The sequence below is a fragment of the Mesoplodon mirus genome (genome assembly GCF_964341445.2).
Source record: "Mesoplodon mirus genome assembly, chromosome: 7".
Taxonomy (NCBI): domain Eukaryota; kingdom Metazoa; phylum Chordata; class Mammalia; order Artiodactyla; family Ziphiidae; genus Mesoplodon; species Mesoplodon mirus.
This window is the reverse complement of record NC_138983.1, coordinates 109,221,615-109,237,310: the sequence shown is the minus strand read 5'-3', so window position 1 is coordinate 109,237,310 and position 15,696 is coordinate 109,221,615. Positions and strand designations below refer to the sequence as shown.

Genomic DNA, 15,696 nt, shown 5'->3' with positions numbered 1-15,696 from the left:
CTAGCATTTTTGTGTCATTTAAAACTGCAAGTTCCTGACATTTATAACATTTGGTTCTTGAGGTCACATTTTTCAACTTTTCAATAAAAAGTATTAAAAGAAAGAGAAATCCACTTTTTAAAAATTTCAGTAAAACCTGCCCTTGGCTAAATGAACAAAAATAACTGTGATATATAAAAACAGATTTTCTTTAAATATCCATTTTGAGAAAAATAAGTAATAACCAGGCTATATCTTGAAGGTATACTGGGATATTTTGTGGCAATAACCCATTCTACCCTAGTAAACCAGTATCACAGGCTAATTATGAAGAAGAAAATCTTACAAACATTCAGTCTGACTGCCAGGTCATTCCATGGGTGCCACTGTCCTGATGTGTCCCATGGACCTTGTGTTTTAGCTCTCTTCACGTGAGTAAATAAAACATTATCGATCAATTCAGAAATGTGAAAAAATACACTGTGTTGGCAAAAATAAGCATGCATTTTTGTTTTGTTTCCTTTGAACATCCTTTTCTATTGCCTGAAAGAGTATAAAGAGGTTCCGTGGTGCAGAGGTAGCACCCAGCTTTGCTTAGAGCCAGGCAAACCTGGGATGGATCTCAGCTCTACTATTTACTGCTGTGTGGATGGAAGTGTGCCTATTAACTTTTATGAACTGTAGTTCTTTCATCTATAAAATGAGGGAAATAACAATACCTATGTTAAAGGGTTGTAGTAAGATGAAGACAAAATCCACATGAAACACTGAAGAGTGGAAAACAATGGAAAAAACCTAATCAGATGCTAGTTTCCTTCCCCATGTGCTCCTATCCACACATCACTGAGAAACAGAAGAAGAAACGGTAAAAAAAAAAAAAAAAAGGGTCAGTCACTAGTACTAACCAGATGAAAGAGACAGTAGTTACTCTCCCATTTAGCAGCTGTATTACTGGACACAGTTTTAGTCTCTCTCATCCTCAGATTCCTCTACTGTACAGTAAGGATAATAGTACTATTGTGTTCACAGGGCTATTCACAGATGAAATACGTTAACATTTGCAAAGCTCCTAGAATAGTACTTGGAATATAGTAAGTGCTGCAGAAGTGTTGGCTGTTATCATCATCATCATCATTATTGGCTAGAGGAGAATATAAAATCTACATATGTCAATCACATGTATTCTTCGGGCCTGGCTGAAGTCACGGGGGCTTGAGGTACTATGTGCCAAAAGTGTTATTTTTCAGAGGCATACTATATTACTTATTTTTAAAATATTTGGGGCCAGGGCAATGGTCTATTTTTTTTAATATAAATTTATTTATTTATTTTTGGCTGCGTTGGGTCTTTGTTGCTGCGCATGGGCTTTCTCTAGTTGTGGTGAGCAGGGTGTACTCTTCGTTGTGGTGCGCAGACTTCTCATTGTGGTGTCTTCTCTTGTTGCGGAGCACAGGCTCTAGGCGCGCAGGCTTCAGTTGTTGTGGCATGCGGGCCTCAGCAGTTGTGGCTCACGGGCTCTAGAGCACAGGCTCAGTAGTTGTGGCACACGGGCCTAGTTGCTCCATGGCATGTGGGATCTTCCCAGACCAGGGATCGAACCCATGTACCCTGCATTGGCAGGGGGATTCTTAACCCCCGCACCACCAGGGAAGCCCACAATGATCTATTTCTTTAAAAAAATGGAGATCAGGCATAAACCACTCAGGCCCTGTGAATCTAGCTGACCACTGAAGAGACAACAAGTTGGATATTCACATATATGTCCCTATACTCTCATTAAACTTCAATAATCACAATGAACAAACACATCCTCTCATTGGAAGGGAACTGTAGTAGCCTGGGATTACTGTTCACTCATATTTGCTGCTCCTTCCTGCAGGAAGATTATGTTTCTCAGCTCCCTCTAAGACAGACTTGGTCATATGATATGCACTAGCCAACGAAATATGAATGGAAGTCACAAATGTCATTATCCATCAGCTAGGAACAGCTGGTATGTATTGTGGAAGCCTGCCATTTTTTCCCCCCTCTGGTACAAGATCATCAATGTTACAGAGAAAAGGTACTACATGAGCTTGGGTTTTAGAGTAAAAATTATGTATAAGAGAATCACAGCTGACCTGAATGGACATATCGCATATTCAAGAGATGAACCTTTATTGTGGTTAAGTCTCTGAGACCTTAATCATGTATAACCTAAACAGATTGTTATGGCAGAAAGGACTAAATGGAATAAAGCCAATCCCACACACTTCGCTTTTCCTCGCTTAACTGGTATTTATCCGAGTTTCTGGCTACTGATTTGTCAATTCATATAAAAAGGCAGCACCCCTTCATGGCTGCCTTACAGACTACTGATCAACAGTGCCTTCATGAAAGCACTCAGCAGCTTCTGCTGAGGTCTGAGGAGAAGGCGATATGGCTTAAATAGGCTTTAGCACCCTCTGTCTCCCAGTGAGTGATGGAGGAGGAAGTCACAAGGAGTGGTGCTTCTGAGGGAAGTCAGGGACAAACACATTCGGTAAAGGAAACCTTTCCACCTTCCAAAGCCATGAAGGGGTTACTACACTTAGTATGCTAATGAAAATTCAGCAAAAATAGGTCTCTATAGCTTAAAAAAGAAAACCTGGGAACTCCTTAATGTTCAAATGAGAAGTCAGTGGAAGGGGTTCTTACTAAATAAAATCACACCATTGGGCTTCCCTGGTGGCGCAGTGGTTGAGAGTCTGCCTGATAATGCAGGGGACGCGGGTTCGGGCCCTGGTCTGGGGGGATCCCACATACTGCAGGGCAACTAGGCCCGTGAGCCGCAACTACTGAGCCTGCGCGTCTGGAGCCTGTGCTCCGCAGCGGGGGAGGCCGCGATAGTGAGAGGCTCGTGCACCGCGATGAAGAGTGGTCCCCGCTTGCCACAACTGGAGAAGGCCCTCGCACAGAAATTAAGACCCAACACAGACATAAATAAATAAATAAATAAATAAATAAAAAAGCCAAGCATTTGTAGCCCTTTAAAAAAAAAAAACACTCATTCTAAAAAAAAATAACTAAAATCACACCATTAAAAGCTGATAATTTATCCTGATTCTTTCTTTAGTGGAGGGCAAGTACTCCTGCTGCAGCGGTAGAGAGGGGAGCATATCCGTCTGTCTGAAGTACGAGCTACTGAATTAGGGCTCAGTGCCTGGCCCAGAGCAGGCAGACAACACGTGCTTACTGATCCATAGCTGGCTAGTTATTGGTTTGTAGCTGGCTTGCTCAAGTACCCTCTCTGGCTTCTACAAGGGTTAGAGCTTATCAGCTAACAGGAGTTGCTTTTGTCAACTCCTCTCCAGGGCTCTTACCCCAGCCCAGTATCTCTCTGTAGAGAGGACCAGAGGGTTATGCAGAATAAAACTACCACAAATTCCCAGGAATTGGAATCTTACAATATTAATGATACCTGGCCTTTGGGGGTAACGAAGAAGATTGGCTAAGGTAAAGAACTTAATTTATTCAATCAAAAGTTAAATAGAAACATTCCTATTTCCCTCCAGCAACTATTCAGGGCTAAAGTTTTTATTGAAACTCAAGTAAAGTTTCCATAAGGCAGTTTAGCAGCACAAAAGCTATTAATCTCAACAGAATTCAAAAAGCCGTGAGGAGGAAAAAAAAGAAAGAATTGTTTTCCATGCAGCTAACAAAGCAAAAGTCCTTGTACCTTCAATTTACTAGTAATTAAAAACCCAGCATGTCCTTACAGATGTAATCTACTTGGCCTTACAATACATTCTCAGGGTTGACAAAACAAAGCAGCACTTGTCTTTAATTTCCAAATCACATTTCTAGTCTGCCATTTCAGATTAAAAGGCCCCTATCACAGACAACTAATATCATACTATACGTGGCTTGAAAGAAACAGGAAAAGAAGATGAGTGCATTTAATGGCGTTTGTGGTTCCCACAGGACATTTTCTTTTTCCCCTAAAGGTAGCAGTTAACTCTCCACAGCCCCAGCCCAAACTATTTTCTCTTCCTGCTCTGCCCATGAAGAAGACTTGAGCTCTGACCCTCTTCCTGGGTCTCAGTGATGGAAACAGAACTATATTTGCTCAGTGGCCTTGGGGAGAAGAACTGAGCGATCTAAATAGCAGTAGGAAGTGCAAAACATTTGTGACAGATGGCACTTGCCAAGGATAAGAATGCGTTCACTTTTTCTGTTTGTTGCTGGGGAGAAGACATTCCCTGGGCACACATGGGAAAAGCCACTGAAACACAGAGTGGTAGAAATTTGGAGTTGTTGGGAAATTATAAAATTATCCTCTAGTCCAATCCCTTTGATTTTGTACATGAGAACTGAACGTTAGGAGACTTTACCACTACACAGCTGAGTGGTGACTTTTAATAGAAGAAACATCATTTGAAAGAACTTCCTTTTTCTTATTCACAATGATTGGAATAAAGTAGTTCCAAAATGGAGTATCGTTGAACTGAATTGCATGAGAGAATGAGAACTAGAAACCTTTCCTTTCGCAATTCCCAATTTCTCCAGACCTAGGGTAGAGGGACCAGCTGAAAAGCCACCAAATCAAATGTATGTATGAGTGGGGACAAGGCTCAGGGCACCAAGAGACAATGCCAGAGAAACAAGCCTAGGAAAAAAAGGCAACTGCCTCTGTCCCTGTTAACAACTAGTCCCATGATGAAAGTCTCACGACAGAAAAGGTCTCTCAACACAGATAACTTGCTTCTTTGAAAAATGAGCTCAAATGACGGAATTATATTTTCAATGGCACGGCTTGAGGAACAGTTTAGTTCTAATCTTTTTTTTTTTTTTTTTTAGTTCTAATCTTAATTGAGTGATAATCTGTGTAGTAAGCACTCTCAAAATAAATCCATTCCCAAAGTCTTATAATTTCAAGAAAAGGGTACTGTGGTATATTTTACAACCAGAAAAGTATCTGTGGATTTAATATACTGTAACTGACCAATGCTCTAGCTTTTTAACTTGATGCTTTTTTCATAAAGACGAGTCAAATCTTCCTTCTCTACTAAATTATGCTAGTCTCATTTACAGCATCTAGATTCTAAAAATTGTAAATTAAGAGTAACCACAAAGTAGGGAGACTTTTTCAGGTTAGGCCTGTAAAGAGTCTCATTACAGTCACAGCACAGTTTCACTCTCCATTGAACAGCATATGTTCTCTGTATATTCACAGTATGGCCTTATTTTAGGACACTAGATAGTTCTTCATCTGTCTGTTGCTTTTAGGGTTTTCAGTGAAAGCACAGACTACTCCCAATTGCTGACATTCAAAACAGTTTTTTATCTGAGTTTTATATTTTACCACCCTAAGCTTGATTGTTATCTTCCACAGTTCAAAAACACACATGCCCAGCAAAACTGAGTTTCCAAAGGATAACAGGAATAATTTAAGATAAGTGGAATCCATCTGAATTACCAAGGCTATAAAGAAGCACTTCTCAAGATGGCAAATGAATCAAGGCTGGTACTGGTTTCAAATACCAACTGTGAGAGAAGTTACAGACTAAAATTGACATAACGCCACCTTGGGGGAGAGTCAGATGTCAAAAAGGGACATAGATCTCAGAAAACAAAATGATGTGTAGAAAAATGATGGAAGGGGCAAACATAAGGAAGACACAAGCTGCTGAACTCATAACATAATGAACTCACATGATTTATTCAAGATCAGAGAAAGAGGTTTGAGAACTTCACAATCACTGGCATATAATTTTGAACTGAAACAAATAAAATTCTGGACCTATTACTAGGAAGAAAACATGATGCTACTCTTAATAGGATCAAGTACTTGAATCTGGAATACTGTTTAGCATAAAGATATGTCTTAGGAGTCATTAAATCACTGGAAAAATAGTGGCTGATAAGACACATGATAAAAGAGAAAGGGGTAAAATTACAGCCTGAGGAAGAGATTCAAAAGTACATTAATAAATTTTAGGCCTTGATATAGTAGATTGTTCAAAATTATATGCAAAAAGATTAAATTCCGAGGACTTGGAAAGGCACTTCATTGCATGTTGGATTGAAAATGTTTAGAAAGCCTTCCTCACACAAATTGGCAATACCAAAAAGTCCACCCCACAGCAAGGGGGAGCTTAGTTGTAGAAGGTACAATCAATCCTGTGCCTCTACTAGTCAGAGTTTCTTTTATTGGTGGCATTTGCCATAGTCTTGACTTTTAAAACAGAGTACTGATTCTGTTCAGGTAAGCAAATATGAATCTCCAAGAATGTGTGAAAACAATCCAAAACAAGTGTAATTTTGGGTAACTTGGCTTTATACCAACATAGCAAGACCTTTTGAAATGACTACGCAATTTCACGTGTAACTTTTTAGAACATTTAGAATACTTAAAAAGATGTTATTTTCTGCATTTATAAGCAAATTTACTAGACTACAAAAGATGCCTGGTGTTTAGGAAGATTATATTTTGCCAGAATCACAAATTTGTCTCATTAGGGTGTTGAGTTTGAGAGAATGAAATTTACTAGTTTTATATTTATAATTTGACATGTCTGTAGAAGCTTGATTGATTAAATGTATAAGTGGGAGAATTTTATCAAATTTATGGAAAAATAAAGAAGTGAAAATGACTTACTTTTAAAATTAGTACATTTATAAAAAAGAGCTGTATGTTGATTAAAAATAGGATTAAAGAAAAATTATGGCTTAAGACAAAATAATAAAAATAAAACTCAAAAATAGGTTTAAGATTTATAACTTCAAGTACTACCTATTAATAGAGCAAAGGTAATTTAAAGATTCTTTTCATGATCAAAATCTCCCCCTAGGCAATAAAAGCCTAATGGCACTGAGTAAGAATAAGAGCAAATATGTTCTGAGCACACATCTCAGGGAAGGCCTGCATGGAGAACTATGGAGAAGAGATGGAATCTGTCACCAGGAGTTCAGGGAACTGGGTGGAAATCTGATACATCATATCAAGAGACAGAATGTGATAAATCATACAAACACATGGACTCTCAGACACCTATTTCTCTGAAACACGTATCAATTTATAATTACACATGGTGGCATAGTGATGTTTCAGGTGCCTAAGACTACAGGAAAGCTGATTTCCAGAAGAGTGAGTCTTTACTACAAGAAGCCCAAACTCCCTCCATCACAGCATAAGTACGTTTGATAACTTTCTCAGTCAAATTACCTAGTTATGATAAAAACCCTAGTTCCAAGCTGCATTAAGTATCAAATATATTCTGATTGACTTGACCACGTCCCCATTCAAAACCTCTATTCAATATCTTATGTATATATTCATTTGTTTTTCAGGAAGGATTTGTCTTTGAGTAGGTTCATTTGAAATTGAAAGGACTATCTTTATACTGGATATGAACAATGAAACCAATGTTAGAAAACACATTTCAAACTCTACTCAAATGCAAATTACACAACAGATTACTTTTTAGGTAATTGTTTAGAATGAACATTCAGTACTTACAAACCTCTTATCGCTTGGTTAATGTTTCCTTGATTAGATAAAAGTGGGCAATTAAAGATTTTATACTAATCACTCTGATTGGCAAAAAAGAAAGGAACACAAGAATAAAAACTGGAAATATTATTTTAACTCTTTAACATTAAAGGTATTTTAAATTATGCATTTTCTTTTGATAATTTCTGAAATTAATCACTAGGAAGCATTTCATCCAGGTAAAATGATAAGCTTTTGCATGCACTCAATATTTATTACTTTCAAATGAGTGCTTTCCCAGTTTTTATTGTTACTCCATTCTAACTTGTATTTTAATAACAATCCAAAAGTCAGGCTTATTAAGGCTGTTTTAAAAATAAATTTAGACATCATGGAAGTCAATTGAGTTAAATAAAATTTGAAAGTGCTTTAAAGGATATACACATAACCTTAGAAACATATAAAATTTGATTTTAAATGTCAAATAATTTGTATATGTAAATTACATATGAAGATACCCTAAATTAGCCAAGGATTAAAAGTGGCAGATGACTAAAAAGGATTCAGAATATGATGGAAAATACATAAAATGTGTTCATTCAAAATGGCTTGACACAAATTCAGTAATAATACAGCCACAACATGTGTTCCTACATATCCCATGTGTTATGACAATGTCCTTATACTTCACAGTCTTGGGCACAATCCCCTAAAATTAGCAGTGTTCATATCTTCAGTTTTGTAAATTGGAGCAGAGAAAATAAGATAAAGAAACCCTCTATTGCCATTAAAAAAAATCAAACAAAATATCAATTGCCTCAAATCCCTTTCTGGGATAAAGCAGGGTACATACTTATAAGTAATAAACACCAAATAAATAAAATAATTTTGGTTACTATAAAGCCCAGTAGTTAGTGGTTTTAACATGAGAAACTTTGAATGAAAATTTCAAATTTGCTGAGTACCATCAGATCAAAGGTGTACTACTATGATTTTTCCAGAGTTAACTTTTAATATCACATTAATACCTCTGTGATAAAAATAACTACATGATGGGGGTTGGTTTACAATGCCAGCATAGGAAGATCCTGAATTCACCTTCTCCCATGGACACACCAAATCTACAACTACATATGGATCTGAAAAAGACCTGAAAACTAGCTAAACAGCACCTCCACAACAAAGGATAAAAGGAACAAATCAAGATGGGTAGGAGAGTCAGAAGCGCAGTCTCACCAAAAACCTCACCTCTGGCACAGCAACTCACAAGCACAAGGGATCTCACAAATATGGAACTTCTCCCTGAGGAGCTAGGGGTTCGTGCCCCACATCAGGTACCCCACCCAACCCTTACAACCTGCACTGGAGAGATGAGTGCCCAACACTTTTGGCTTTGAAAACCAACAAAAGGATGTGGGGACAGAAAAGTTTGCTCTTAAAGGGCCCACGTGCAGACTCATTCACCTCAGGACCCAGTGCAAAACCAAGTTTGAAAAGCTCCTAGACCATACATGAAGGAGATTCATTAGCTAAGATTAAAGGCTCTACAGAGGTCTTTGGGACTTTCTCCTGGGACAGAGGTGCTGGTGAGCACCATTTTTGTGCTCTCACTTTACACTGCTAGAGTTAAAGGACTTGACTTGCCTCCACACTCTCCTCTGGTTCCCCTGAAGCCAGGGGGTCTTACCCCACCCTCACGTGTCCCTGTAGTTCTGCTGCAGCCCGTTATCTCACACTGCTCCCATGTGTTCCTGTGGCCTTGAGGCAGGAGATAGATGGGCCCCAGGCTGAGCAGCTGGAGTTTGTCCTCTATGGACAGATACTCCAAGATGAAGACAATAACAGGAGGGAGGAGAAGCTGAGCCCTGCCCCAATAAGAAATAAAGAGACCACATATTCTTCATTCTTGAAGTCAAGGAGACCTTCCTGACTATACATGCACAGAAAGGCTCCTTGGAGGTCAAAAGGGAGGGGGTGTCACTCCATAGTAAGTGATGTCAACCTACACATAGGCCTCTTTGCTAGAATCCATCTTGGCTAAGAGATGCGTGCGCACACATGGGAGGATCTTGAGATAAACCAAATACGGATTCAGAGCCAGGCAAAACAAGATGATTGGCCAGAAGAAATGCCCCATATAAGTGATTCAAACTACCAAGAGGGTGAGACTCTCTCTGAGTCTGCCTGAGTCTATTCACATGTACCTTTCTGCCTCCTAATAAACATTTTACTTGTTTCACTACTCTCTGTTTCTTTGTGGGAATTCAAGGCCAGGGGCTTTGTCACTGGCCACTGTCCCTCATGGTCCAGTCGCTAGGATTCAGCACTCTCACTGCCATGGCCTGACTTCAATCTCTGGTTGGGCAACTGAAATTCTGCTTCAAGCCTCTGCAGGCTGAGGCCACCCAAGATCAGCCTCACTGTGACCATCATGTGCTTCTGCAGCACCACGGCAGCCAGCAGTCCCACCCCAGACTCTCCTGTGGCCCACTGAAGCCAGCAGGCACATGCATTCCACATATGAGACAGCCTTTGAGCACCTGGCTATGGTGTCTAGGGAGGCTTGCATTTCTGGGCCTTATGGCTCTGAAATAATTGAGGAGACAGTTCATGGTATGGAACCACCTCTAAGACACTGACAGCATACTGAAACACACCCCCAGACTTCCTGTGAAAAAGCCCTATTTACTTGTCCCAGAGCTTAAGCCTGAGGGGAAGGCTTCAAGTTTACCACACATCTAGAAGCTATGGAGGAGCTCTGGGGGAATATAGACTGGGGGATGCCACCTTTGCACTATCCCTTGGCCTCATGACAGATCACCTGTACCTCCCAGAGAGGAGTTTATACACTCATTTGGAGCCCTGTCTTTTGCAACTGTCACCAAGGGGACACCTCCAAATCACCTGGTCTTGAGGCCAGTAGGGAGTTACAACCATGGTCACACAATACTATATATATATATATGTGTTCTTTAAAAGCTGCTACCTGAGGGTCTTCATTCCAAACAGCCTGAAACTAGGTGTGGAATTAGATCCCTCCCTTTGGAACACTGATAGGTCTTGGCACAACCTCTGGGACTTATCAAGAAAAAAGTTAAACTGCTTAGATAATTACAAATGTTCCAGAGACAACAAACACTTAGGGCAGGGTTGAAAAATCAGGTTCATCTCCTACACAGGGCCACTCCTTCAAGACTGGGAGAGGTAACTGTATTGCCTAATATGTAGAAACAAACACAGAGAGATAAACAAAATGAGAAAACAGAGGAATATGTCCCAAACAAAAGAAAATATAAAAATCCAGGAAAAAAACCTTGCTGAAATGGAGGTAATTTACCTGCTAAAGAGTTTAAAGTAATGGACATAGAGATGCTTACTGACCTCTTGGAAGAAAAGATGAACACAATGAGAACTTCCACAAAGAGACAGAAAATAAAAGTAAGTACCAAAAATAAATCACGGAGCTGAAGAATACTGTAACTGAAAAGAAAAGTACACTAGAGGGTTTCAATAGCAGACTAGATGAAGCAGAAGGGATCAGCAACCTGGAAGACAGGACAGTGGAATTCATCCTAACAGATCAGAAGGAAAAAAAAAAAAGATTACTTAAGAGACCTATGGTGAAACATCAAGAGGAATAACATTCTCATTGTAGGGGCCCCAGAAGGAGAATAGAGAGAAAAAGGGGAAGAAAATTTATTTGAAGAAATAATGGCTAAAAACATCCCTAATTGGGGGAAAGAAACAGACATTGAAGTCTAGAAAGCACAGAGAATTCCAAATAAGATGAACCCAAAGAGATCCAAAACAAGCACATTATAATTAAAATGTCAAAAGTTAAGGACAAGGAGAGAATCATAGAAGAAGCAAGAGAAAAACAACTTGTTACATATAAAGGAAGTCCCATAGATTAACAGCTGATCATTCAGCAAAAAATTTAAAGTCCAGAAGGGAATGGCACAATATATTCAAAGTGTTAAAAAGAAAAAACTTTCAACCAAAAATATTCTACAGGCAAGGTTATCATTCAGAACCAAAGGAGAGATAAAGAGTTTTCTACAGAAGCAAAAGCTAAAGGAGATCATCAACACAAAATCTGCCTTACAAGAAATGTTAAAGGGACTTCTTCAAGACGAAAAAAAAAGGTATTAAATAGTAACAAGAAAACATAAAAAAGTCAAAATCTCATGGGTAAAGGCAAATATATAGTAAAGTTAGTGGATTAACCATTTATAAAGCTAGTATAAAGGTTAAAAGACAAAAGTAGTAAAGTTAACTGTAACTATAATAATTAAGGGATACAAAAACAAGATGTAAATATAACATCAAAAACATAAAATGAGGGTGGGAGAAGTAAAAATGTACAGTTTTTAGAATGTGTCCAAACTTAAGTTGCTATCAGCTTATAACAGAGTACTACACACACACACACACACATACACATACACACACACACACACACACACGTAGTTTTTCTATATATGAACCTCATGGAAACCACAAACCAAAAACTTATAGTAGATACACTAAAGATAATGAGAAAGAAATCTATACACAACATGAAAGAAAGTCATCAAACCACAAAGGAAGAGAGCAAGAAAAGAAAGAAAGGAACAGAGAAGAACTATAAAAACAGCCAGAAAACAAGTTGCAAAATGGCAATAAGTACATACTTGTTAATAACTACTTTAAATTTAAATGGACAAAATTTTCCAATCAAAAGCCATAGAGTGGCTGAATGGATTAAAAAGCAAGACACAATTATATGTTGCCTACAAGAGATTCAGTTCAGATGTAAGGACACAAGCAGGGTGAAAGTGAAGGGATGAAGAAAGAAAAGGAAACAAAACAAAAACAAAAGGAAAACTGGTGTAGCTATGCTTATATCAGACAAAACAGACTTTAAAACGAAGACTGTAATAAAAGACAAAGAAGGGCATTACAGAATGATAAAGGAGTCAATCCAACAAGAGGTTATAACATTTTAAAATATATATGAAACAACGTAGGAGCACCTTAATATAGAAAGCAGATATTACCAGAGCTAAGGGGAGAACCTGACAGCAATACAATAATAGTAGGGGACTTTAACACCCTACTTCCATCAGTGGACAGAAAATAAGGAAACACTGGCCTTAAACAGCGTATTAGACAAGGTATACTTAATAGACACATATAGAACATACCACCCAAAAGCGGCAGAATACACATTCTTCTCAAGTGCACATGGAACATTCTCCAGGATAGATTACATTTTATGCCACAAAGCAAATCTCAATAAATTTAAGAAGACTGAAATCATATAAAACATCTTTTACAACCACAATGGTATGAAACTAGACCTACAAGAAGAAAACTGGAAAAATCACAAATACGTGGAGATTAAATAACATGCTACTGAACAACCAATGGGTCAATGAAGAAATCCGAGGGGAAATCAATAAATAATATGAACAATGAAAATGGAAATACAACATTCCAAAATCTATGGGACAAAGCAAAAGCCGTTGTAAGAGGGAAGTTTATAGCAATACAGGCCTACCTAAAGAAAAAAGACAAATCTCAAACAATCTAACTTTAAACCTAAAGTAAGTAGAAAAAGAAGAATGAAGTCCAAAGGTAGTAGAAGGAAGAAAATAATAAAGATCAGTGTGAAAATAAATAAAACAGAGACTAAAAAAATATTTTAAAAAATCAATGAAACCAAGAGCTAGTTCTTTGAAAAGATAAACAAAATGGACAAATCTTTAGCTAGACTAACCAAGAATAAAAGAGAGAGGGCTCAAATAAGTAAAGTCAAAAATGAAAGAGGAGAAACTACAACCGATACCAGAGAAATACAAAGGATCATGAGGGGCTACTAAGCACAATTATATGCCAACAAATTGGATAACCTAGAATATAGAAACATATCAACTTCCAAGACTTAATTATAAAGAAATAAAATATCTGAATAGACTAATTATTAGTAAAGAGATTTCAAAAAATCCCAACAAACAAAAGTACAGGATCAGAGTGTCACCCATGGATTCTATCAAACATCCAAAGATTAAATACCTATCCTTCTCAAACTCATCCAAAAATTGAAGAAGAGGGAACATTTCCAAACCCATTTTATGTGGCCAGCATTATCCTGATACCAAAATCAGACAAGGGCACCACAAAAAAGAAAATTATAGGCCAATACCCCTGATGAAAATAGATGTAAAAATCTTCAACAGGGGCTTCCCTGGTGGCGCAGTGGTTGAGAGTCCGCCTGCCGATGCAGGGGACACGGGTTCGTGCCCCGGTCTGGGAGGATCCCACGTGCTGCGGAGCGGCTGGGCCTGTGAGCCATGGCCGCTGGGCCTGCGCGTCCAGAGCCTGTGCTCCGCGGCGGGGGAGGCCACGGCAGTGAGAGGCCCACATACCGCAAAAAAAAAAAAAAAAAAAAAAACTTCAACAAAATATTAGCAAACTGAATTCAACAATATATAAAAAGAATCATACAACATGATCAAGTGAGACTTATTCCAAGGATGCAAGGCTAGTTCAACATCCACAAATCAATAAACATGATACATACATTTACAAAATGCAGAATAAAAAACGATATGATCATTTCCATAGATGTAGAGAAAGGATTTGACAAAATTCAACTTCTAATTATGATAAAAACTCTCAACACAGTGGGTATAGAGGGAACATACATTGACATAATAAAGGCCATATATGACAAGTCCACAGGCAATATCATATTCAATGGTGAAAAGCTGAAAGCTTTTCCTTTAAGATTAGGAACTATAGAAGGATGTCAACTCTCACTACTTTTATTCAACATAATATTGGAAGTCCTAGACACAGAAATTAGGCTTAAAAAAAAAAGAAATAAAAGGAATCCCAATTGAAAAGGAAGAAGAAAAAATGTCACTATTTGCACATGACATGATACTGTATAGAGAAAACAAACTATAGACTCCACCAAAAAATCCTCTTAGAAGTAATAAATGAATTCAGTAAAGTTGCAGGATACAAAATCAATATACAGAAATCTGTTGCATTTTTATACACTAATTACAAAATATCAGAAAAGGTAACTAGGAAAACAATCCCATTTACAACTGCATCAAAAAGAGTAAAATACCCAGTAATAAATTTAACCAAGGAGGTGAAAGATGTACATTGAAAACTCTAAGACACTGATGAAAGAAATTTAAGATGACACAAACAAATGGAAAGGTATACCATGCTTATGAATTGGAAAAATGAGTATCATTAAAATGACTGTACTACCCAAGGCAATCTGTGGATTCAATGCAATCCCTATCATTTATCACAGAAGTAGAACTAATAATTCTAAAATTGTATGGAACCATGAAAGACCCTGAATAGACAAAAGAATCATGAGAAAAACAAACCAAAAAAAAAGGTCAAAAAAAAAAAAGGTGAAGGTATCAAACTCCCTGATTTCAAACTGAACTATAAAGTTATAGTAATCAATACAGTATGGTATTGGCATAAAAACAGATGCATAAATCAATGGAACAGAGTAGAGGGCCCAGAAATAAACCCACATATATATGAATAAATAATTTATGACAAAGGAGTCAAGAATATACAGTGGGAAAAAGACAGTCTCTTCAATAAATGGTGCTGGGAAAACTGGACAGACACATGCAAAGAAATGAATCTAGACCACTATCTTATTCCACACACAAAAATAACTCAAAATGGATTAAAACTTAAAATAGTCCTGAATCAATAAAACTTTTAGAAGAAAAAACATAGGCAATAAGCTCCTTGATATCAGTGTTGGCATGGAATTTTTGAATCTGACCCCAAAAGCAAAGGCAACAAAAGCAAAAATAAACAAGTGGGACTACATCAAACAGAAAAGCTTCTGCACAGCAAAGGAAACCATCAGCAAAATGTAGTGGTGACCTACTGAATGGGAGAAAATATTTGCAAATCATATATGATAAGGAGTTAATATCCAAAATATATAAAGAATTCAAAAACTCAATAGTGAAAAAAAATATGATTAAATAATGGGCAGAGGATCTATGTAGATATTTTTTCCAAAACACATACAGATGGCCCACAGGCACATGAAAAGATGTTCAACACCACTAATCATCAGAGAAATGCAAATCAAAACCGCAATGAAATATCACCTCCCACCTGCTATAATGGCTATCATCAAAAAGACAAGAAATAACAAGTTTCATAGAGGATGTGGAGAGAAGAGAAACTCTGTACACTATTGGTGGGAAAGTATATTGGTG

General features: G+C 37.7%; 1 protein-coding gene across 3 annotated transcripts in view; it reads right to left on the bottom strand.

The window, feature by feature from the left end:
* ARHGAP42 (Rho GTPase activating protein 42) overlaps window positions 1-15,696 on the bottom strand; it is a gene marked incomplete at its 3' end in the record, with an annotated part of 295,173 nt that overhangs the window by 29,953 nt on the left and 249,524 nt on the right. The window lies entirely within an intron of this gene.